Source organism: Squalius cephalus (assembly GCF_949319135.1).
Source record: "Squalius cephalus genome assembly, chromosome: 3".
Lineage (NCBI taxonomy): Eukaryota > Metazoa > Chordata > Actinopteri > Cypriniformes > Leuciscidae > Squalius > Squalius cephalus.
Window position 1 is genome coordinate 16,344,412 of NC_137124.1, and position 26,164 is coordinate 16,370,575.

Genomic DNA, 26,164 nt, shown 5'->3' on the forward strand with positions numbered 1-26,164 from the left:
CGATCTCTGTGCGTGACTTTCACTTTTCTTGATGGTGAGAAAAGTGCTCAGTCGCTCACTAATTGCAAGTTCAGAGTAATTAAACCGGACCGTCGAGTACTGTGAGATGCGTTACAGATAAACTGGCTGGCCACCACCCTTGCTACCCGTTGGCCGTGCGCCAGAGCGCAGCTGCATTAACACACAGCCTGTGGATCCTCGCGCGTTGTTTGGTGTGCGGCTGGTTGCAGGCAGTGACGGCGCTCGCGCGCGCGCTCTCTCTCCCTCTCTCCCTCCCTCTCTCTTTCCGCGCTTCAGTCTGAATGAGCACAATCCTCGTCCTGCCACGGGCTTGCGTTCTTGAGGAATTCGTCATCAATGAAAGTGAAAGAAGACTAAATAGGAGAGGAGAAACGCAAGAATGCCGGCAGGTCAGAAGAGACAGACGATTCCTTAATGGGTGAGTTAATCATAAATAACATTTATTCTTTTTTTTTACGTGCGAGAAAACACTGGTGTTTATTTATTTAATTCGTTTTAGATGGATGTAGTCTATATCTTCTCACTGCGAAGTATCACGTATTCATTTAACAATTGTATTTTTACAATTCATTTACATATTCATTTGTAGAAAAAAGTATTTAAAAAAGCCTGATTGAAGTATTCACAGTTACTTATGTCTTAAAAAGACTGTAAGTTGGGAAAGTGAATGAATTCTTAACGTTTTAAAATGTGGATTTAAGCCATTTCAAGTAATTTAGCTTCTCTTTGTTTGGCAATGATCCTGCGCGCAGGATAAGACAACACATCTTGTAAATGCTATAAAAGCTTATTTTAATGACGGCATTGCTGGTGATTTTGCTATTATAGTTGGAGATGAACCTCGTAGATTTTATTGAATGCGCTGTGATGTGTAACAGAACTTCAGTGTTTCCTCTGCGCATCGCTCCACATCTATTACGCATCTTGTTAATCAAGTGATATTAAACACATTAAGTCAAACATTTTCATGAAATAGAGTCATGACCTTACTCAAGTCTTTCCTCGGTTGTTCGCAATTTACTGTCAATGTCAGAGTGTAAAATGAATCCCCTTCTAGTGGCATTTAAATGTGTCTTTGCTCTAAGAAATCTAGTTTCATGAGTCAGATTTAGTGACATACTGTAGAGACAAATTTATGAACATTGGTCACGTTCATTGTAGTTGCTGAGGTATATTTTCCTTGATCTAATTAAAATTGATGATTAATTGGTGATATCAATTTAATAAGTGGGATCTCTCTGAGACTAGCAGTGAATTTATTACTGGTTTCGTGTGGTGACATTATCCGACGCGATGTGTCCAGATTCCTTCCAATTCCTTATGTATAGGACTTGGAGAGGCGCGCGCCCGCGTGAAAGAGTGAGGACGCGTACAGGTTTGAAAAGTGAACGCTGTAATAAGATGAAATGACGCAATACGACTGACATCATCCGCGCGCAGTTGCATGCGTAATTGTTCCACATTTAGCGTAGTTTAAAAATGACATTAAGTCTGCTTTTTGAGAATGAAAGTGAGTTAATTAGCATCCTATTGTTTTATAGAAAGGTGTGTTAGGATTTTAATACTGTTTTTAAGACATCTAATTATCTGGCTCTTCCATTAAAATGGGGTAGATGAAATATTGTTTTAATCCACATTTTCTTTGACCTGAGGTCATATGCAACCAATATAACCAATGGATAGGCCTACTTTTCACAGACTGTGGTGATCATTTCTATAGTTATTAACATCGTGAATCAAGCAACACTTATTTTTATTTTCATTATTTATTAATAATAATAATAATGTACATTTATATCAATATTTCTTTAAGTTCTAAAAACTTGCTGTGAAGGTGTTTCTACAATGGCTGATGGTAAATTTGTAATCTTTCTCTCCTCTGACTACTGTAATCCATCTCTGTAATGTTTTTTCCTGTTTTGGAAAGTCGTGGAAATGCTATTGTGGATTATTTTTCTTTTACTATTGGAACAAATGGAAACCCAACCATCATATTTGATGAAGTAACCTGTTTACCACTATATAAATGTACCCATCTATGGTGACTTCCGCTTCTGATAACCCTGAAAAGGGTCCATTAGAAATGATCTACATGTGATGTATGGGAATAATGCTTTTCCCTGGTTGTGATTTTGTTTTGTTCATACTCATTCCAGATCGTTTATAATACATCTTAGCTCATCTGGAATCAACCTTCATCATTTTCTTTCTGATCTCATTAGTTTATGTATTGAAGTGGACAACTGATCTAGAGTTAGCACCCTGGAGAGAAATTGATGATGTGAGGCTGTGCTGGATTGTGTTCTGGTGTTCTGGGCTTTGGTTTTATGTTTAATGTTCTGCTTCTCTGTGGGGTTTCTCATAAATATGAATCGGCTGCCTGGTGCAGGCATTAGGGCTTTGTCTGAGTGGCCCTGGACTGTGCTTATTCAGTGTTCTGTCAGGTCTGATTGTACCCAGTGGGAATGGCTCACCACTATGAATGAAACACAGTATTTTGTAGTAGTTTTGCCTTGATTGTGGTTCAGTTTTTTTATTTTATTTTTTTATATAACATTTGTTTTCGTTGGATTTAAAATGTTTGTTGGCATATCTTTTCAATGCTTTTGTTTTTACTAACATCCAGCACACACTGATGATGGGATAAAGAATGTCAATAATCTTAAGCGGTGACCTGACCTGCTCCAGTTTAAATTGATTTGCTGGTGTGACCGTCACCATGAGCATTAGAAGATCCTCTGCTTAATCATTTTGTGTTCTTTAATTTCTTTATGTAAAACGAAAGCTGCCCAAACAGGCACCGAACACAAAAACACACATGGATAAATCCATGCGACATGCGTGTAGTGCACGGAAACCGTTGTGTGCGTCCACAGGGGAAAATTCCCTTTCTGCCTGTCTGCCCTTTTCTCTCTTTTCCTCTCTGTCGGTCTCTCACACATCTCATCTGATCTTGTCTTGGTGTGCTCTCGTACCCACGTCCCAAGATTACAGCCCCAGAGACAAGCTACAGAAACAGTCCACCTGTCACAGAGTCCTTGGCACTAGAGACATCCCAGGTTCAGTGCCACAGCATGTGGGAGCTTCTCCGGCCGTTTCCCTCTGAGTCTGTCTTTTTTAGGTGTCAAAATACCAGAGATGCCCCATATGTCACTTTTCTTCCCTGGGCAGCATCAGTGCTGGGATGAATCACACAGAGGCATTTTGATATTCTGAGCGGTCATACTTGCCACACTTGTGACTAAACGTAACATTTATTGTTCAAAAGTTTGGGGTCAGTGAATTAAAAAAAAAAGAAACAAATACTTTTATTCAGCAAGGACACATTAATTGATGAAATTTTTGAGCACCAAATCAGCATATTAGAATGATTTCTGAAGGATCACGTGACACTGAAGACTGAAGTAATGGCTGCTGAAAATTCAGTATTTACTGTAAAATTCAGTCTTACTGTTTTTACTGTATTTTTGATCAAATAAGTGCTGCCTTGGAGAGAAGATACTTCTTTCAAAAACATAAAAAATATTGCCAACCTCAAACTTTTGATTGATAGTGTATTTCCAAGGGTTTGAGAGGAGTGGCATAGGTAGTGCTAATTTTAACTAGGGTTTAATATATCAAATGAAACTGACAAAGTTGACAACTGTGTTCTCAGGAATATAGTTCAGTTCTCAGGAGTTTAGTTCATTAAAGACTTTTGGCTTCCCTTATGAAGGGAATTGACTTACCAGAATAAGACAAATCTAGTGCCAGTTTCTCTTCAGTTGTTCAGTATTCATGAGTGTAGCTATGTCTTTGGCACTGTCACTGCACCTCTCTCTTTCCTTTCACATGACTTGACTGGTGAGGTGTTTCTTTTAGACATGCCTTTGGAGACCAATGTTCATTCCAGCAGCCTGTTTCCAGTTGTTACACCCTTTAACTGTTATAGTGTCAGCAGTTCAGATCAGAACTTCAGCTCGGATAGCATAATGCAGTATTGGCCTGATATAATATAACTTATACAGCAATCTGTTTATTAGCAAAAGGACGAACGGAAGTGACAACCACATTTACTAGTGGGAGTGGATCTCAAATGTTGATTTTCTGCATGTGTACTGTACTTAGTGTAGTGATAACTATAGAAATGTCTTGCAGTTTTTTGCAGGGTTTTCAAACGGGACAGTAGTAGAATATCATGTTGAACCTTTTGAAGGTATTACAGCACCAAGAACAGAGTATAACAAAGAGTGGAAGGGTGCACAATCCATGCAGAAAAAATTACTCTGCCCCTTGAAGATACATCGATTCATGTAATTCAGCTTGTTCAATCGAGTAAGGAGTCTTCATTAAAACATGGTGTCTTGTTGTAGAACCTGTTTTTCCAGCTACTAGGAATCGTTTAGAATAACAGTTTTCATTGTTTCTTTGTGTTTGCATACCAGGCCTGAGCTAAATATTCCCCACACACTGCATCATTCTCTACCCTGATGTATACGCATGATTACATCTATTAGAAAGATCAGTGGAACACATTTTAATGTAAGTGTATGAAAGTAATAAATTAAATGCAGATTGTTTTTCAGTGTTGCTGCGCTCAGGAATCAACTCTGGGCCCAGCAATAGTTAATTGATTCACTGTACTTAAACTAATGTGCATTTATTTATATTTTATGTATTGGCAGACATTATGCGTTATACAAAGCAACCCTGCATTCAAGGTATACCGGGGTCGTCATAGGGGGTCCTCAACCTGTAGGATGCCTGTGGTTGTACTGTAGGGGTCTGCCAATTGTTGTGCAATATTCAAGATATTTTTATGTGAGATGCATGAAAATATGTACATAATCTTGGAGTAGGTACTTCTTTTGAATAAGTAATTACTTTGTGACCGTTATACTGTTCTCATAGTATATGTATCCGTCATGTTCTCATTGTCATGTGACCTACCAGCATCAGTTGCGTTATTTCACTGCTATTCACAAATTCTTAGTCGTGTCCATCAGATGCACTCTTCAGAATCTTGTCGGAAGTAGTAAGTCATCTAGGTTTGACTACTGTTTTATGAAGAATTCGAATACTCTTTTCACATACTATTTAGTATTGAAGTATCCAAATTCAGATGCAGCCTAAAACATTTATGAAAATATTTTCTTTTTCTGTTCCTCAGAAAAATAAAATGAAACCGTTTTGGAACGACATGAAGATGAGTAAATGATGACAGAATTTTTATTTTTGGGTGAACTATACCTTTAAGTTCACTACAACCAAATATAAACAAAGCTAAAGTTAAAATGGCCACATAAAAATGTATTAATAATTTTACAAATGTTTTACTTAATTTTATCCACCAAACAATCTGTAAAAGGTTAAAGGCCCCTGAGCTATTAAATAAATGGAATACTATTGTTCAGTGTATTGTAAAAGGACCGAAGTTCTTTGTTCATTTTTGTTCTTGTTGCTGAGAGGCTTTTCAGTGATAAAAGACAACGTTGTATCAGTTGTTTATAAACATTATTTATATGAGTAGGTAACACTTTATAATAGTGTTCCATCATTAATGAATAACTTACACAGGAACAAAGGAGTAACGCAATATTAACATTAACTAGTATTAATTAACAAGAAACTCCTATTAAGGAATTATTAAGTAATGGCGCTCAGTTGAATGCGGTAGTTAACTATTGGCTAATATTAGCTAATAAGCAACTAAAAAATTGTCATACCCCCCAAAGGACTACTAAGAACTACTTAAGAACATAATGTATAATTCATTCTAAAGTGAAGATCATGGGAACCCACTAGGAGTGACTCTGATTACTACCTGGTCATGACTCAAGTCATTGTAAGCTTTTGAGGTTTTTGTAAGGATTTGGATGGTAATGACTCAAGTGTTTCTACATCCTTTTAAAGGAATTACAAATTATTTGGATCAGTATTCTAAAGCGAAGATCATGGTAACCCACTAGTGATGAATCACGTGTTACCAAATTCGTCAGAAGCAAGTATTATGCAAATCCTTACAAAAACCTCAAAAGCTTACAATAGCTTCAGTCATTACTGGGTAGGGAATTATCATGCTTCTCACTTTAGAATACTGTTCCAAATAACTACTAAGTCCATCTGAAAGATTTGGTGATACTTGAGAGTCATGGGTTACCATGATCATCACTTAATTATACATTATGCATTATTCATTAATTATGACCCTGTCTATAGTAGTTCTTAGCATTGCTCCGAGAGGTATGAAAAATAATTAAAATAACTACATCATTCAACTGAGCACTATTACTTAGTATTTAATTAATTTGTTTCTTGTTAGTTAATCATAATCACTAGAGTGTTAATAACCCTTTACTCCTTTGTTCCTGTGTAGTTGTCATTAATGATGGAACAGTATTCTAAAGTGTTACTTGTGAGTAAGACTTTTTTAATTGCAGACACATGGCTATTTTGTATTTGTAGACTTTGAGTGGATCATTTGTAGTCTTTGTAGCTCAGTAGTATGCTTACAAGTGCCACAGATGGCCTTTTTTTGCTTAATGTCTCTTTTGTTTAATTTCAAAATGTGCATGACACTTTAAACTAAACAATGGCCTTGACTATGCTTTTTTTTCTCTTTTGTCTTGATGTTCTATTTTCATCATGTTCTAATTTTAAATCTGGACATTCTGTTTCCTTAGTACTTACTGGAAATACTTCAGCTGGTGTCAACAGCAATTCCTCATATGCATTCTGTCTGTCTCTCACTGTGAGGGTTGAAGCTCCGACTGTGGAAAAACACACAGAGCTTTGCATGTAGCTTTGGACCTTGTGTGTACGAAATGTGTGGGACTTCAGAAGGCTGTGAGTGTTGTATAAATCGCTGACTGTCACCTGGAACGCATTTGAGCCGGACCACAATGCAGCCTACTGCGGTATTCACCATTTTGCCATTTACAGAACACACACACACACAGACATAAACACATTAGAATCTGATTGATTTGTGTGTCAGTGCTGAATTGATCTGACAAAGAGAAAGCACATCTCATCAATAGACAGACAGAAGCAGGTAGGATCTTTTTAAATTAGCAGAAGGTTTTAAAGCATGAAAAAGTGTTAATGTAAATTAATTAACGAATAATTGTGTACACGTGTATGTATTTATAAAGCACATCAGTACCCATCCATCACAGTCCCTGCTGAAAAAAACCCCAGCTTAATCCAGCCTTAAATGGTTTGCGTGTTTCAAAACCTCTCTAAAAACAGCCAGCTTGAGTCTAGATGAAAGGCCGGATAAGACTAGCAAACAAGTTTAGACTAGTTTAATATGTTTTTTTCCAGTATGGCTATGTTGTCTGAAACGTGCTTTCAGCCCAGAATATGCATCGATTGACAAACGTTATATTACGCACACAGTGAAGCCACTGTTACACACACAGTGAAGCTTTACAGCTGCACCTGTGGAGTGTCCCCTAGTCGTAAAAATGCAAGTATATTTAATTTATGAAGCAGAAAATGCTTAATACCCATAAAGTTGTGAAGCATGGAGTAGGGCCAGGTAGAGTCATTATTTTTATCGTGCATGGCTACAGACATCGGTGGAGACATACTTTTTAAAACTTTCCGAAAACAAACTCCTCCACAAAAGGGCTCTAAATCGACATGGTTCCTCAGACAAGCTCCAGATCTCATTAGAAAGAGCATTCAAACATTTTGAAGAATGTGAGTGGCACTTACCAGTGCAAAAGTGTTTCTACAATATTATGTTTTTATAGTGGTTGCCAGGGCGTTAATATGTGGTTGTTTTCTGTGGTTTTTAGTTTGTTGCTAGGTGGTTGCTGTGTGGTTACCTACAAGCCCACGTCAAAACAGCATACCATAAAGTCTACTATATGGCTCATCCTGCAATGGCCTTCCTGTAGCTCAATACCTTAAATGCAATGTAAATCACTTTGGATAAAAGCACCTGCAAAATATATTAATATACAGGTATTTAGTTGTCCATTTGATCGTCCAGCAAGTGGAAATTGTATGTTTGTGATGTTATGTGCCAAAGTTTAAGAATGAGTAAAGTATAAATAAAGTACTTCAAGTGTGAGCAATATGGTTGGCTTACAAACGACAACTGAAATAATATTGACTATGCTAGATATTTTGGAAATTTGGGGCCAGGTGTCAGTTTAGAGGTCATTGACTTCTGGGGTGTTTGTGTGTTTTTGTGTGTTCATGCGTGTATGTACACGTTGTGCCAAATAGAAAAAGTGTTGAGTGTAATTGCCTCTCTGTTCACACTGTGTCCCTTTCTGTGACATTGAGAAACCCTGTAGATCAGGGTGTCAGAAGGAGGCTTTAAAATACCTCTCAGACTTTCACAGTAGGTGTGAGCTATTCAAACATCTATCCTCCCACACATGGGCTTTCAGTTCAATTCTGTGCAATCCTTCCCCCCTGCAGCTGTCCTCTTTCAACCTCTTTTCTGATTTCACTTATACCCATGCTATCTTTTTATGAATTTGAGATCATTTACATCAATTTTACTGGCAAATGTGTGTGCAAAACTGAACAGCCATTTTAAACACTATTAAATGCAGTGGTGTCAATCTCCCGTTCCATCCTTCCCTCACTCGTGAACAAGTCCCCCAGATACTTGAACTCCTTCACTTGAGGCAGGAACTCTCCACCTACCTGAAGCAGGCAAGCCACCCTTTTCTGACTGAGAACCTGGCCTCGGACTTGGAGGTGCTGATTCTCATCCCAGCCGCTTCACACTTGGCTGCAAACCGTCCCAGTGCATGCTGGAGGTCCTGGTCTGATGAGGCCAACATGACAACATCATTCGCAAAAAGCAGAGATGAAATCGTGTGGTCCCCAGCACCATAGAGAGGGTATAGAGCTGGTCCAGTGTTCCACGACCGGGACGAAAACCGCACTGTTCCTCCTGAATCCGAGGTTTTACTATCGGCCGAATCATCCTCTCCAGTACCCTGGCATAGACTCTCCCGGGGAGGCTGAGAAGTGTGATCCCCCTGTAGTTGAACACACCCTCTGGTCCCCCTTCTTGAAAAGAGGGACCACCAGTCCAGAAGTACTGTCCCCAACCGCCACGCGATGCTGCAGAGGTGTGTCAGCCAAGACAGCCCCACAACATCCAGAGACTTGAGGTACTCAGGACGGATCTCATCCACCCCCGGTGCCTTGCAACCAATGAGTTTCTTGACTACCTCGGTGACTTTAGCTTGGGTGATGGACGAGTCCACCTCCGAGCCCTCGGCCTCTGCTTTCTCAATGGAAGACGTGTCGTTGGGATTGAGGAGATCCTCAAAGTATTCCTTCCACCGTCCGACAATATCCCCAGTTGAGGTCAACAGCTGCCCACCTCCACTGTAAACAGTGTTGGTAGGGCACTGCTTCCCCCTCCTGAGGCGCCGGACGGTTTCCCAGAATCTTTTCGAGGCCAACCGATAGTCCTTCTCCATGGCCTCACCGAACTCCTCCAAAGCCCGATTATTTTTTTTTTGGCCTCCACAACAACCCGGGCCAGGCCTGATAGGACTCCTCCTTCAGCTTGATGGCATCCCTTACTTTCGGTGTCCACCACCGCGTTTGTGGATTGCCGCCTCGACAGGCACCGGAGACCTTACGGCCACAGCTCCGAGCAGCTGCGTCGACAATGGAGGTAGAGAATATGGTCCACTCTGACTCAATATCTCCAAACTCCCTCGGGATCCATTCGAAGCTCTGCCGGAGGTGGGAGTTGAAGATCTCTCTGACATGCAGTGTTAATTTTGGCAGCCATTTTTGATTTAGTCTTAATCTTCATCTTCAGACGAAAATGCTTATTGGTCTTAGTCACATTTTAGCCATTTTGTCTTTCATAGTTTTAGTCTAGTTTTAGTTGACGAAAAGTCATTGCATTTTTTGTCAACTTTTAGTCAAACTGCAGTTACCGACATTAATTTTGGTAGCTATTTATATGTAGTCTTTAGACAAAAAAATTCTTTATAATTTTTATCTCTAGGCCAATTCAATTAAGCTTATGAGAAATTTAAATGAAGGTAACAGGCTGTATTGACATTGCACTCTTTAGCAGTAGCACTTGTGCAATTCTACATACCCTTTTTCCTTAGTTCAGTGGTTCAGTGGTTTTTAGAGTGTCCTACCTCCCTCTCTTCCACTTAGACTGCAGTCACACCTTTTCCATTAAGGGACAATATTTGACCCCTTTAAACGATTTTTCCAGTTAATTTTTTACCTTTATAAGTACCTTTATAAAATAAATAATGCTTTAAATTAAACAATGTTCAATAAATATGCAATGATGGTAAAAACTAAGTGATAATTTTAAATATTAAATTAAAATTGCGAGTAGGTGGCAGTAAGTCACTGTCTTTATGACATCGAGTCATTCATTCATTCAGTAACGAAGCAAGTTGCTATATTTATGAACGGGTTATTGAATCTCACGATTTGTTCAAAGCCATAGATTCGTTCACGAATCACCGCTGTGTGCTGCAGTTCTGCTATGGCTTTCGTTGCAAAGTAGAGCAATAAGCCTACTGACAATACTGTTTTAAATGTAGTAGCCTACACTTAATGTTACCCTTCTGTTTGTTGAACTGTTGTATAAAATCAATGTCACATTTGAAATCGTGTGGATATTCGGGAAACATTGCATTCTTGTTCGTATAATATGATCAACATTAAAAACACTGCTGGATATCAGCCTGCATTTTGATCCCAGATTCACAGATTGTGTCTGTGTTTTCAGATCATCCGCGCTTCTTCAGCAGTGTAGAGAGCGTGCGCGAATGGTTGCCAGATACTATTGAAAAGACCGGGTAGAAACATTTTCTTTTAACTGAAAAGCTCTGACTGGGGGTTTAAATTATTAAAATCTGGCAACCGTATGCCTGAACGCTCGTAAAAACAGTCAATGTGTTGTCGTCTCCTTTATTTGACACAAACAAGTGGTTTTGGTCAAGTTTAAAAAAAAATTTACACACATTTCAGTCTCGTCTTTTTTCGTCAACGATATTGCATGTATTGATATAGTCACAGTTATCGTTTAATGACGTGGGTGTCGTCTCTCATCGTCTTGCCTTAGTCAGGGAAAAAAAGGTCGTCAACGAACATTTTTCGTCATAGTTTTCGTTAATGAAATTAACACTGTTGACATGGGACTCAGCCAAACGTTCCCAACAGACCCTCACAGTACATTTGGGTACAGTACACAGTACAGTCTGTCCAGCTTCCTCCCCTGCCACCAGGTGGTGATCAGTTGACAGCTCCGCCCCTCTCTTCACCCGAGTGTCCAAGACATGTGGCCGGAGGTCAGATGAAACGACCACAAAGTCGATCATCGACCTCCGACCTAGGGTGTCATGGTGCCACGTGCACTGATGGACACCCTTATGCTTGAACATGGTGTTCGTTACGAACAAACTGTGACTAGCACAGAAGTCCAATAACAAAACACCGCTCGGGTTCAGATCAGGGGGGCCGTTCCTCCCAATCACACCCCTCCAGTTGTCACTGTAGCTGCCCACATGGGCATTGAAGTCCCCCAGTAGAACGATGGAGTCCCCAGTCAGAGCACTTTCCAGCACCCCTTCCAGGAACCTCAAGAGGGCCGGGTACTCTGCACTGCCGTTTGGCCCATAGGCGCACACGACAGTGAGAGATCTGTCCCCGACCCGAAGGCGCAGGGTAGCGACCCTCTCGTTCACCGGGGTGAACTCCAACACATGGTGGCAGAGCTGGTGGGCTACAAGCAAACCCACACCAGCCCGCCGCCTCTCACCATGGGCAACTCCAGAGTGGTTGAGAGTCCAACCTCTCTCAAGGAGTGTGGTTCCAGAGCCCAAGCTGCACGTGGAGGTGATCCCGACTATCTTTAGTTGGTATCTCTCAACCTTCCGCACAAGCTCAGGCTCCTTCCCCGCCAGCGAGGTGATGTTCCACATCCCTAAAGCCAGTTTCCGTGTCCAGAGATCGAACTGCCGCCCGATCCACTATGCACCAGCCCCTTACGGTCCCTCCTGCAGGTGGTGAGCCCACGTCACTCATTCAGGCTGAGCCCGGCCGGACCCCATGGGGGGAGGCCCGGCCACCAGGCGCTCGCATGCCCAACCCCGGGCCTGTCTCCAGGGTGAGGCCCTGGCTGCGCCATGCCGGTCGACGTCTCGTCCTTGATTTTTTTCTTGCATCATATTGGGCTTCTGAACCGCTCTTATTCTGACACGTCACCTAGGAGACCATTGAGACCCGTTAATTATTCTCAGTGGCCAACTCATATTAATCATGTTGTAATTTATGGCTGAAATACTCAATGTGGTAATGGAGAAATCACTAAATTTTCTTTTTAGAGTTTTCTCCGTAATTGAAGTACAGTACACAGTGTATATCGGTTATTAAAAAAAAAAAAAAAAAAAAAATTGTTTTTAAAAATAATATTAAAAAAAGATTCAAGTTTTTGTAGTATAATTAGTTTTTCTGAACATAAAGTTTTGTATCATTGAATAATAGTGATTTTACATTTAGAATTTACAAATTTTAATATAAAATTTGTGGAATAATTTAGATTCATACAGTAAGTTTTTATTATAATGTGATTTATTTGTGGTTTAACACATTTATACATTTAAAAATACTGTATGATATATTATTAGGGGCTTCTTCCCCAGCTTACCCTACTACACTATACTATGCCATACTGTATCGAATTACATACAGTATTATCCTGTACTATTTTCTGTGAATGTGTGAGAGTTTCAATTCATTGGCCGCTATAGGTAAATAACTAGAAGAATATCAAAGTGCTGAAAACTGTAAAACTATTTATGCTACAAACCAGTGTTTACGACAATAAATAAAAATAATAATGGTTAGAAATACTTTTCAATATCATAGTTTGCAGTATCAGTTTTTTACAGCTAAAAATAACTAGTTGAGGACACCGGAAGCATTGCACATTCACTTTACAAATGGCCACACCCTCTATTAATCAATAAATAAAAAAATCTTATTAAAGCCAAAATTAAATGTAGTGTCCCATTTATTGACAACCATATACACATTCACCATGCTATCAATATTCAGTTTGCGGATGATTCTGGAATTTCGGTGAAATACAGGCTATTTTCGCTGTGTATAAAACAAATGATAAACTTCAAATGACTACTCCTATATGTTAATATGCGCTACTTAAAAGACAATACAACATGATAGCAGTTGTGGAAAAAACTATCGATTGTTCTCCCCTTTGCCACCTTGGGAACTTCCCAGAGTTCCCAGTGGTAAATTAGACTTAAAGGGGCAATTGATTGACAAATGAAAATTCATGTCCAGTTTTTAACTAGGAAACTCATACTTACGATAATTCTGATAGCATGCGAAGGCAACATTACATTAAAAATAAGGTGGATACTATACTACATTAATACACCACAACACATATCAGATGTTTAGCCTCAGCCTCGAAGATTTATTTTTGAAAGATAAATAAATTGGCTTTACACGGCCACGTCTTTTCTTTGTGTCTTCGTGGGGAACTGACATTCTCTCTGGGGTGGCATCAATAGATCCAGCATGTTCATTTACTGTCCTGCTGTGTGCCCTCTGTGACATCAAAACTCGCTGGTATGTGCCAGGCACTGTGTGCTTTCACATCAGCTGGTGTGACTTTGAGATTCCAACCAGTGTGGAGAACATGAATTAATATTGTCAAGGGCAGGAGTCTTTGCTTGTCTAAAGTTCAAGGGCTCAGCACAGGACTCGAGGTTATGTCTGAGGCGGAATTTATGCTGTGAAGTAACGAGACAGACAGGGAGAGAGATGGGGACAGGATTGGAGGACAGGAAGGCAGCCAAACATCAAAGAAGTGATTGAATAAAGAGGGTCATTCTGTATCCAGATCAGTCTCTGTCCCTTGTTGAAAGGCCATATATCAAGAGTTGTTTACCACTGTCTATAACAGCACATGTAATCAGATGAACCTAACTGTCCTCTGAATAGTATCTGCTTTATAGCAGAGTTCACTGGGTGGATATTGATATACGTATCAGTTACCTATGCTCTGATATAAAAATTCCGTCCTATACCAATAAGTTGATCATTATTTTATTTTTATGGTCTGTAACTGATTTTAGCATTTGGTTGATATTAAAATTTTGTCCTAATAAATTAAAAATAAAGTAATAAAAACTAAGCCAACATAGTCATCGCAACATTATAATGTACAGAATAAAAATAAAAACATGTAAATACTTTTTGAGATTTATTAAAGACTATATGTAAACGGCTAGTCCACATTCTGTGCTTTTTTACACTTAACTCCATGTTGTTCCAAACCTGAATGAGTTTTGTTTTTCCACGCAACATACAATTTTTTTCTCTCTCTCGTCCATACAGTGGCTCTCTCGTCCATACATATGACAAATTATCATAACAGTTAATGGAGTCCAGTGTTGTTGTTTTTTTAGACCCTGTTGACTTTCATTGTATAGTCAAAAAAAGTTGATATTCTAAATGTAGGGGATATGAAAATGCATAATTAAACATCAAATGATACTGTATATCCATTAAATATACAATTATTATCCAAATATCCAATTTCCAAATATCAATCAATATCAATATGTTGTACATCACCAATATTAAACTTATTTGGAAATGCTTTGCTTGAGCTTCAGCTAAATACATATATTACAAACAATTTAAGGCCATTTTTCATTCATTTTTAACCCAGTGTGCCTATACTTTGTGTATGTCAAAAATGTGGAAAACACTGTTTTCTGCGCATTTTCACCAGTTGAGGAAAAACTTGAAAAATACTGTTGTTTCATTTTTGGTAGAATGGCATCAACTGCATTTAGATGGTTTTCTGTAATCGAAATCTGGCTGGGTTATATAATTTTTCTGCTTGGGCGAGCCATTCCAAGTAGATAAACAGCTCACAAACTTTGTTGCACCTCTAATGACAAGGACATTTTATATTTATGTTAATATTCATTAGCAAATCCCCACACTCAAATCCCCACACTCATTCTCTTGAATGACTTGCAGAGCATTGTTAATGTGGAGCTCATACCGCTGTAGCATGGGCTAGTATACTGGAGGGTTTGGTAATTTACTCATAGAGGCACAGATTGACAGAGCGGAGAAGGAGATAATAAATATTGCCATTCGGATCTTGTGTAGAACCCCGGGTTTTTGGACCCAAGTGAACCAGTGAAGACCTATTTTTTTATAGGTTGTGACAAGAGATAGTTAGTCTTACAGAGTGTTTGTGAATGTGTTTTTCATGCAGTGGGAGGTTGTGATAATTTGTGAGAAACACACACTCACACACATCTACAATTGATCCATGAAGCTGCCCACTCTTCTTTTAATCCTCTTTGCTTTGTGATCTTTTTATCTGGGTTCTTACGGATGACAGAGCAGAGTGAGTAGGGAAGACCTGTCTGCCACAGTCTCAGGGAGACTCTGTAAAACAGATCTCTTCCAAGCTGTTCTACAGCAATCCCAAAGATTCAGTGTAATGTGCAACAAACAATGCGCCTACTGAGAAATATCCCTCTCTCTCACATGCATACTCTGGCATCATGCCCCTGGAGAAACAGGCACCTCGCTGACTTTGTGATAATTTTAGTTTTTGCTATTCCTGTCTTTGTGAAGGTTGGCACACATGCACACACATGAACATGTGCACACACCTCACTGACTCTGTGATGTTCCTTCTCCTCCTAATGTCACTCAACAGTTTCAACTCGCCCAGCAGTCCCACTGAGGGTTATGGGACACAAAGTTTTCTGATGGTGTTATATGCTTGTCGGCTTGCAGATCAGCATCGCTGAGCGTATACACCCATAACTCCAGAGATAAGAGACTAAGAAATGGAGAATGTGAGAGAGAACCACAGATTAATGGGTTGCTTTCAGACATCCTGTTCCTCTGCAGTAGGTTTTTGTGTCAGTGTCTGTAAGACAAAGGTTATCATATATAGTGTTTGTTATTCATTTTGTCAATTTAAGGGCGTTTTCACACCTGAAAGTCCGCACCAAGGTCCGAACCAAAGGTCATGTTTTGATACATTGTATACATTTGGTTAGTTTTGGTTTGGTTTCACATTACAATTATGCGAGCGCACTAAAGAACTTTACATTACGTACTTGCGTCCTGTCGTCATCATCTATATGGGCTGCATCTTGACATTGATTGGTTTGTAAACGGACGTGCGTCTGACGTCAGCGTGTTGTCAAGTCGGCGGGTAACTTGGACAAGAATGAATGAACAGACGCATATCGTTGCCACTATACTTTTATTATTATGGCATTACACCCTACAGCACCAACTATATTCGAGGCTAGTTCAAATTCGCCAAATGAACGTCCTCGTTGTGCGAACATTTTATCGTCGCCAGCAGGACGCAGGACAATTGTGTGTGTGTATGTGTGTGTGTGTGTGTGTGTTTGAATCAGCTGGAAGAAACCCGGTGGGCAGGACTGACAGATCTGCACAGAAATATTCTTCTTCAGTGGTTTAGGCTACGCGGGAACCACTGGAACTTCCTGTAAATGGTCTGAAAGTCTAGATTTTATGTTTTGTTTTTGTTTGTATAATGTTTATATGTGGCAGTCGTCCGTGAGGGGCTGCCGTTTTACTTTCGTTTTGTTGTTTGTTTATTTTGTTGTTACATTGGTGCCGAAAACGTGGGAGAAAGGAGGAATGCGCTGTCAAAGACCCTTTGCCCAGTGGAAAATCCGCGGTGCCATTGAGCATGGCTGAGCAGAGTCTGCTGCCATGGACCCTCGAGTTGGTGGGCTAGAGTAACTTGAACGGGGAGAAGAACAAACTCGCTGCCATCCGCCTGGGTTGTGGAGGGGCGGCTGCTGTGGAGGAGTAGCCGCCATTAGCCTTAGGCCAGAGTCTACTACCGTCCATCATGATGGGGAGGAGCAGAGAACAGGGGACTTGTTGCCGGGTGTCTGAAGACGGAGAAGACGTTGACGTCCACCAGGGGGCGGAGGATTCAGAGGGCCGTCTGAATAAATTATATTTATACGGAGCAGTGGTCCGTGAGGGGCTGCCGCTTTTCTTTCGTTTTGTTGTTTGTTTATTTTGTGATTAAAACTTTATGTTGATCATTAGCCAGTTCCCACCTCCTTCCCTGAACTGGAACATTGTTACACCCAAATAGAACTTCTACAAGCCAAAACAAAAATATCATACATAAATATATAAATAGAATAAGTGGAATTAATGAGTTTGTGAAGACTGTGTTGGGTTTTAAAGACTTTGCAACCTTCTTTACACTTTGGGGAACACTTTATTTTGATGATCCACTTTGGACATTCTACTATCTATTAGTAACTTTGCAACAACATGTCAACTAGCAGTCATATCTGCAAACACTTTATTTTGATTTTCTCTAAACAAACATTCGACTAACTATAACTTTGCAACTATTACGGTCCACTAATACACTAATGAGAGTTAGATGACATGTAGTTGCAAAGTTACTTATAGATAGTAGAATGTCTGAAGTAGATCATTGAAATAAAATGTAACCACCACGCTTTGTTTTGCTAATGTTGAAGCTCCTTTTGGGGGAGGAGCTCTGGTAGCGATTGTCACGCTCTGTATAGAAAGAACGAGAGTAGAATCCAATTGCGAGAAAACAGCAGTTTATTATAAACAGGAAAAGCAGAGAAGCTGGTCAGCAGAGATGAACAGAGTAGATGAGGCACTGGCAACGCAGGGACACAATGGGCAGAATAATCCAGGCAGAATCCAGTCAAGAAGCGAGAGATACGGGAAGGCGAACCACTCGAAAGGGAACCAGCAAGAACTGTAGTAGACGGGTGCTCAAGGTCCAGTGAAGCCTCACAACGATCTGACAAAGACAGGACAAAATCACAGACAATAAACAGGGTGCTCGATGAGGATCAGCTGACGCTGATCAGCCGGGATAACGAATCACGTCCACAACACTAATACACACAACACTAGCACACAGCGAGGGCGAGACAGTGAACCCATGAACCGTGACAGCGATGGCATGCACAGTGATAGGACATAATTTTTTTGAACCTGCTAAATTAGCTAGTGAGTTGATATGCTTTCCCCGCCATGGTTGATTTTCATCCGCATTCGACAGGTGTTAATTTCAAACTCTGTATACAACCCATATAATCTAGATTCTGTCTACTGAAATGAAATGGAAGGTTTTGTTAGCTTAATGTAAACAATAGTGACACATTGAGCCGACATACAGGTGCTGGTCATAAAATTAGAATATCATCAAAAAGTTGATTTATTTCAAGAATTCAACTTAACAGGTGAAACTAATATATTATATAGACTCATTACATGCAAAGTGAGATATTTCAAGCCTTTATTTGTTATAATTTTGATGATTATGGCTTACAGCTTATGAAACCCACGAAATCAAAATCCCAGAAAATTAGAATATTACATGAAATCACACAGTAATTACACAGTGATACCATGGTCATTGAACCAGGTTTTGGTTCTTTTGGCAGTGTGGGCAGGTGCAAATCCTGCTGGAAAATGAAGTCAGCATCTCCATAAAGCTTGTCTGCTGAAGGAAGCATGAAGTGCTCTGGAAATGTCCTGGTAGACGGCTGCGTTGAGTGGACAGCACAGTGGACCAACACCAGCCGATGACATGGCTCCCCAAACCAACACAGACTGTGGAAACTTCACACTGGACTTCAAGCATCTTGGATTGTGTGCCTCTCCATTCTTCCTCCAGACTCTGGGACCTTGGTTTCCAAATGAGATGCAAAATTTGCTCTCATCAGAAAAGAGGACTTTGGTCCACTGTGCTTTATTAAATCCAGAGTCAACGCAGCCGTCTACCAGGACATTTCCAGAGCACTTCATGCTTCCTTCATTTTCCAGCAGGATTTGCACCTGCCCACACTGCCAAAAGAACCAAAACCTGGTTCAATGACCATGGTATCACTGTGTAATTACTGTGTGATTTCATGTAATATTCTAATTTTCTGGGATTTTGATTTCGTGGGTTTCATAAGCTGTAAGCCATAATCATCAAAATTATAACAAATAAAGGCTTGAAATATCTCACTTTGCATGTAATGAGTCTATATAATATATTAGTTTCACCTGTTAAGTTGAATTCTTGAAATAAATCAACTTTTTGATGATATTCTAATTTTATGACCAGCACCTGTATTGTATTTATAGCATCTGATCAATTTATAAAGAGTGAATTTGACGCTGGTGATGCTCTCTACTGAACTGATTTGATCGTCGATTTCAGACAGTTATAGATGAGGCATGGCTGGCCTATATGGTTGCAATGTGGTCTGTAGAAGATTTAATTTCTTTAATTGTCTCAAAAAGTCAATCCTCTGGGTTGTGTTTTCTTTTACTGTAGAGCCAGTGATTGCCTCCCACTTGTGCACTGTGAAATTATGTGTCCTATCAACCTGAAGCTGTGTTAAAGTGAAAATGGTGTTAAAAGGTTATTGTAACAGCTCCAGTTCTGCCTGTAGGCAGCTTCTTTGCAGTTGCTCATGAGGCCAATCAACATAGTATCTTTGAGAAACTTACAGGATCTTATGGGGGTGGGCATGCTATTTCCCTGCTACATTAAAATAAGTATTTATGTTCAGTGCATGCAAGTTAAGCTCAATCGATAGAATTTGTTGCATAATGTTGTTTGCCACAAATTTTGACTCATCCCTCCTTTTTTGTGAAAAAGCAAAAATGGAGGTTACAATGCGGCACTTTAAATGGAAGTGAATAGGGTTAAGTTTTGACCGATTTAAAAGCATAAATGTAAAGCTTACAGTTATATAAAAGCACTTGCATCAATTCTTCTGTAAAATCTAGTGCATTATGTGAGCTGTAAAGCTGTTTAAATCATTTTTACAGACATTTTGGGATTTATATGATCATTACGTTACCATGGCACTAAAATCATATTGACATGCATATTGTTTATGTCTTGTGGCTATACTTGTGAACATTTGAACATTTATGAATTGAGGGAATGGAGGTAATTTTGGGAATCAACACTATTTCACAAATGCTAAGATTGTTCTTGAAAAGATAGTTCCCTCAAAAGGAGAGTTGAGCACAGAGCTAAAATCCACAGAATACTGATCCTAAAATAGATTCTGTGGGCACATAACAGTAGGTCCTGTAGAGGTGTATTTATTGCAGATGAGTATGAATGTGTGAATAGTGCACAGACATTGTTTTAGTAAAGGTGGACAGAGTGTGCCAGACATTGCAGACTCCCATTCAAGCGATCATTTGAGGGAAAAAACCTTGACACTGGAAACATACTCCCACAACTTACACATAGACTCCAGTGTGACTTCTCGTCATGTGGCAACAGTAAATCTTGTTTTTGGAATTCCATTTCTGGTGGTCCCTTCTCAGTGGTCATCAAGCCACAAATATTTCTGTAATGTGACCAAAAGGGATTAGACCTGTCAAACTGATGAATGACCCGCTGCTCAGATCTGTAATGAAATGCAGCCTGGACATGATTGGGACTAGATCTCATGTCTCACTGGGCATTTTTCCTGGATGCACGTTAAGAAAAGACTAGCTCAGGTACAAAGGATTTTATGTGTGGAAAAACACTAATAAAATTGGTCTGTATTCAGGTACTTGTTCCCTTGTGCTGTTTTGTAGGGTAATGGCTGGATCACCATCATCACAGAGATTTTAGAGAGAATTTAAAGAGTGAATTGGACTCTAAGAAGATTATACGTTCAAAGGTCTTTAAATATTGTCCGTTTATGGACCATCAAGAGGTATTTTTTGTGAAATACCAGGTGGATAACATTGAAATCAGATGATTCGGATTGAATACATGCAGTCTAATGCATTAGTTAAGGCTTGAAGTTAGATGTGAGACCTTTGAAAAACGGCAAAAGGAGCTCATTTTTAATGGAAGGGGATAGATTGAAATGAGTGGAAAGTTTTTGGAAACTGCTGCATGACTTTCTCATAAAACAGGAATGAGTTTACCAGTTGCTGTAACAAGATGTAAATTCAAATCCAAGATCCTTTGTGGTGTTCTGCTTCTGGGCCAAACAATGCTTAATATGCAAAGCCTGACAAGAGAAAATTAGTATACATTGATGGATGACTTGCATCGTAGACATTTGTTTTAAGACTGATGACTTTGATTTGGAAGCTGATATTTTGGATGATGCAAAATCATGGATTGACCCATCAAAAACACAAACAAGGAACATGACTGAGAAAAAAATAAAATTAAGGATATCTATCAAGAAGGTACATTCCGGTTTTGTTATGGCCTATTTTGCGATAGTTCTTCTTTTGAATTTAAGTGTAACTGTGTAAAGCACCTGTCTGTTATCATTACTCTTGAAATGAATGGCTTTTCTTTTTGAAAACCAGGGAGCAGATTTCTTGACAGATAAACTTCAAAGCTGGTTCAAGTTTATTCCAAACTTCAATGTTTTACCCACTACAAATCACTACAAATCTATAGCTTAAAATCCAGCCCATGACCCCACATTCCATGATATAAAATGTAAGATGAAAATATAGTTAATAACATCAACTGAGATTGAGAGGGTGCTTAATCACACACACAATACTTGTACCATCTTAATACCATCAAACACCATGATCACATGCCTAATATGCTGTTGCCAAAACAGCACTGACCCGCAGAGGAATGGACTCTAAAAGACCCCTGAAGGTGTCTTGTGGTATCTGGCAACAACACGTTAGAGACAGAACCTTCAAGTCCTGTAGGTTGCGAGGTAGAGCCATTGAAGTTCAAACTTGTTGGTCCAGCACATCCCACAGATGCTCAATTGGATTGAGGTCTGGTGAATTTGGAGACCAGGGCAACACCTTGAACTCTTTATCACGTTCCTCAAACCATTCCTGATCAATTTGTGCAGTGTGGCTGCGTCCATTATCCTGCTGAAAGAGGCCACTTCCATAAGGGAACACCATTGTCATGAAGGGGTGTACCTGGTCTGCAACAAAGTTTAGGTACAGTAGGTAGCATGTGTGAAGGGCTTCCCAGCAGAACATTGCTCAGAGCATCACACTCCCTCCACTGGCTGTCGTTGTCCCACAGTGCATCCTGGTACCATCAGTTCCTTAGGTAAATGGTGCACACGTACACAGCTGTCCACATTATGTACAAGAAAACCGGACATGTCAGACCAGGCAAACTTTTTCCATTGCTCCATGGTCCAGATCCGACGTTCGCGGATTGTGGGTGATTGTGTGTGCGGATTCATCATTGTGGGTGCTTTTGATGGTGGACAGGGGTCATCATAGGCACTCTGTCTGCAGCTACGTAGCCACATAATGAGTGTGATGTACTGTGTTGTGACACATTCCTCCTATAACCTTCATTAAAGGGGTGGTTGATATGATTTCACTTTTTTAATTTTAGTTAGTGTGTAATGTTTCTGTTTGAGCATAAATAACATCTGCAAAGTTACAACGCTCAAAATTTAAAGCAAAGGGAGTGAGGTAAAAGGACACAAGCTCTTGAAGCTCTGCCCGCTGTGTCAGGAGCAGCAGCTCATTTGCATTTAAAGGGACAGACACAAAAACCTGGCGTTTTTGCTCACCCTCAAAAAGTGACAACTTTAACATGCTATGTAAAAATGTCTGTGGGGTATTTTGAGCTAAAACTTCACATACACACTCTGGGGACATCAAAGACTCATTTTACATCTTGTGAAAAGGGCATTATACCACCCCTTTAAAATTTAGTGTGACTTGTGCCACAGTAGACCTTCTGTTGGTTCAGACCAGACGGGATAGCCTTGCCCTTGCACATCGATGAGCACTGGGTGTCCAACACCCTGTCGGCAATTTGAGCTTTGTCCCTCCTCCAAACACTGTTGCTAAATTCTCACCACTGCTGAGATGAGATGATCAACAATTTTTGCTTCACCTATGACTTGTCATAATGTTTCTGCTCATCAGTATATATACACAATCTGCAAATTATTTTGTTTTATTTTAAGCTTTATCTAACATGTTTGTGTTATTTTTTTAAGGCTTATGCTATGAACAAGACTTAAAGTTGTAGTATCTTAAAACAAGTGTACAGTAAATATCTAATTTGTGTATACTATACAGTATATATATATTTATATATATATACAGTATATATATATATATATATATATATTGTTTAGATATTTTTACTGGAAAACAAGACAAAAATAATGGATAAGAATTTAATCATCTCTGTGCTCCAAGACGTTTTGTATTATAAATGGTGCAAGCAGTGTGTTCACGCTGAAAATTCCAAAAAGAAAAAGTGCACTTTAAATACCCGGATGATGCACTTAATTAGTGTGGATTGCACTCGGCTACAGTATCTCACCTTTAATTACATAGCGGAGGGGGAGGGGCTATCAGACTCAAATGTTGGATGATAAAATAACCATATAAAATTCATACATTACACAGTTGAGTACACAGTTGAGTGCATAAGTACATAGTGTATAAGTGTATAGTGCCTCATTTGGGACACAACTAGAGACCATCTCAAGCTAAAATCAGGCCACTTTTATGGGAGGAAAACCGGCATCGCTGTTATGAAACATATTTAAAATAGGATGAACTGAAAGCGTAATAAAGACAGCAGCTTGCGTGAAGGCGGCAGTGTGGTTGGAGAGGTCACTGAAGCATAAAGCATCTCTGTCTATTTTTTTCCTCCTCACTGGGATTGATTCACTAAAAAGGCTATAAATGGGATATAAATATTTAAAGAGGTGCAAATGGTTACTCCAAACAAAATATTTAGCTTTTGGGAAGTTGGCGAGTAAATCCTTTGTGTGTGTGTGTGTGTGTGTGTGTGTGGCAAATGCTCATGCTGTTGGACTCGTTCTGCGCTCTCTGTCTCTTCCAAATTCATCTCTTTGATGCGAACTGCTTAATTTGGGTGACAAAGCAGAACTAAGAAGAACTCGCCTCTATTCCAAGTAAGAAAGAGGCAGTCAGGGGCACAGGGGCAAATTAAATTAGGTAGATCGTTCGTTTGGAAGGACGATACTAATAATATGGATGGGTAAGAAGTTGCATATTCCACATCTCTACCTTTTTTTGCTTCTTTGTTTTATAAATCGTTTTTTAGCAATACCATGAACAGTTGCAGTTCTTTCTCACGGTTGAGGAAAAGTTTCTGCTCACACGGCCAAATTTGATTTGTTCACATCCCTTTTATGATGTCACACCTTATCCCTTATTGCAGCACTCCCACAGCGACTCAGAGATCACAGCTTTTCTTGCAGGTTAGTGACAATAAGTTGTCGGATTAGTACATTACTTTTTTTTCTCGGGGGCTTATTTTATTAGTCAGAAATCTGTCTATTTTTTTTAGGCTGTCAGTTGTTTTCCATAGAGGCAAATTTGAGGCATCACATTCTGTGACACTAAAAAACAAGCACATGCTGCCTGTCAGCCAAAGCGGGTCTGTCACTCTGATGTGTCACAACCAACCTTACCCCCCGACTGAGCCTTACCACTGTGTGGATTCAGACAGCCTATCACACATACTTTCATTCTCTTGCTCTCCGATCCTTGTCTTTTACAGAAGAGATGGATGGCATCAATGACAAGTCACTGATCTGTGCCGACTCCATGGAACATTCTCCCTCTATGCGTGTGTGTTAAGTGCAAAATCAAGTCGCTAGCCTTTTCAATCCCCAAGGACCAGAGTTGTGTGTGTATGGTAATGTGAGAGACACCCTACTATTTTAAACCACGTCATAGATGGAGAATTCAATGATGTTCTAATTGCCCTGAGAGTGAATAGATCTGTCTGTCTGTCTCTCGATTGTTAGTTAATTGGTTCTTTCTATCTTGTTTTAGTTCATCATTCATTAGTTCTATCCATCTCAAAAAAGAAAAGGACAGAATTTGATTGTCTGTCTGTTGCAAGTGTAGTTCTAGCTCTAAAATTTGATTGAATTATTCCACATTTTAAAACAATCACCCATAACACTAATGTAAAATAGAAAATGTACTTATTTTGACATCTATATTACTATAATATAATTCTATTTAACAGTGTTGTGTAGCATACAGTTAAGATAAATCCATTTTATAACCTTTTTGTGCCATAGAATCAGAGAACACTTTGTAATTGTAAATGCGTGTGAGTGTGTATGTGATACGTATATATTTAGCTGAAATCACACGGCTATGCCCCACTGCCCATTCCATCAGCCAACTGGTGCACAAAGTTATTCAGGAGTCACTTAAACCATCACAGTCCAATGCCAAGAGTCACTCAAGTGTCATTCAGAAACAACTCACACTGAACGAATCTGCTCTCTAATGCAAAGACTAATTCAAAATACTCAATGAATCTCCACACATGTTCAAAGAGTCATTGCATTCAGTTTACTTAGAATTACTTTTTTTTTTTTTGAAAACCGGGACATCAATGATTTCTTGATTAGTAACTAAAGTATTCGATTTAATTAATTTAGTCGATTCCGTCACATACATGTACTGTATATACGCACACACAGTTATATGTAGCCTACATTTACAAATACAGTGCATTTACAATTGTTTTTTTATTTCATTTTCTGATTAAAAAATGTGTGAATGGTGCTTTCCCATGACTACAACATACAAAAATACAATGCTAGGGTTTCTACAGTAATTGGTAAAAATCATTTGAACCCTCAACAAAGTGTCGATACTAGCTTGAGCCCCTTGTTTAATGGAAGTTCATGTTGTTTTTTAACCTGTTTTATTTGCAGGCTGAGTCAAGAGAAATATTTAATGCGAATACTCCAGGTATTTGTTAGTAGTCAGACTAGGTTGCTTCCTCTGTAAGTCTCCCAGAGGTGCTGTGGAAGGTGAGTGATGCTTTTAAAAGATATTGTTTACGCAGTTTTAAATGTATCCTCCCTCTGTGGTTTGGCAGGAAGGATGGCCAGCAATACAGATCGAAACACTTGAAAGGCTAAAAGAGAAGAGCTGTTCATCTGTCTTTCAACTGCTCTTTGTGTCATGTGTGTCTGTGTGCGGTTGTTGTAAGCAGGAGGGTGTACACCTTCAGTAGAGGGAGGGAAAGAGAAAGACAGAACAAGTGTGTGAGTCTATATGTTAGATATAATTAATATCTAGAAGGGTGAATAAAAAGAAG

The 26,164-nt window shown here is 39.5% G+C and overlaps 1 protein-coding gene across 2 annotated transcripts in view; it reads left to right on the top strand.

Moving 5' to 3' along the window:
* Positions 1 to 257: 257 nt before the first annotated feature.
* The window catches only part of htr2cl1 (5-hydroxytryptamine (serotonin) receptor 2C, G protein-coupled-like 1), a 90,787-nt gene continuing 64,880 nt past the window's right edge, over positions 258 to 26,164 (top strand). For both annotated transcript variants that reach the window (XM_079867926.1, XM_079867927.1), the window contains exon 1: positions 258 to 439. The gene's annotated coding sequence lies outside the window, so the exon portion shown is untranslated. The remainder of the gene's footprint in view (positions 440 to 26,164) is intronic.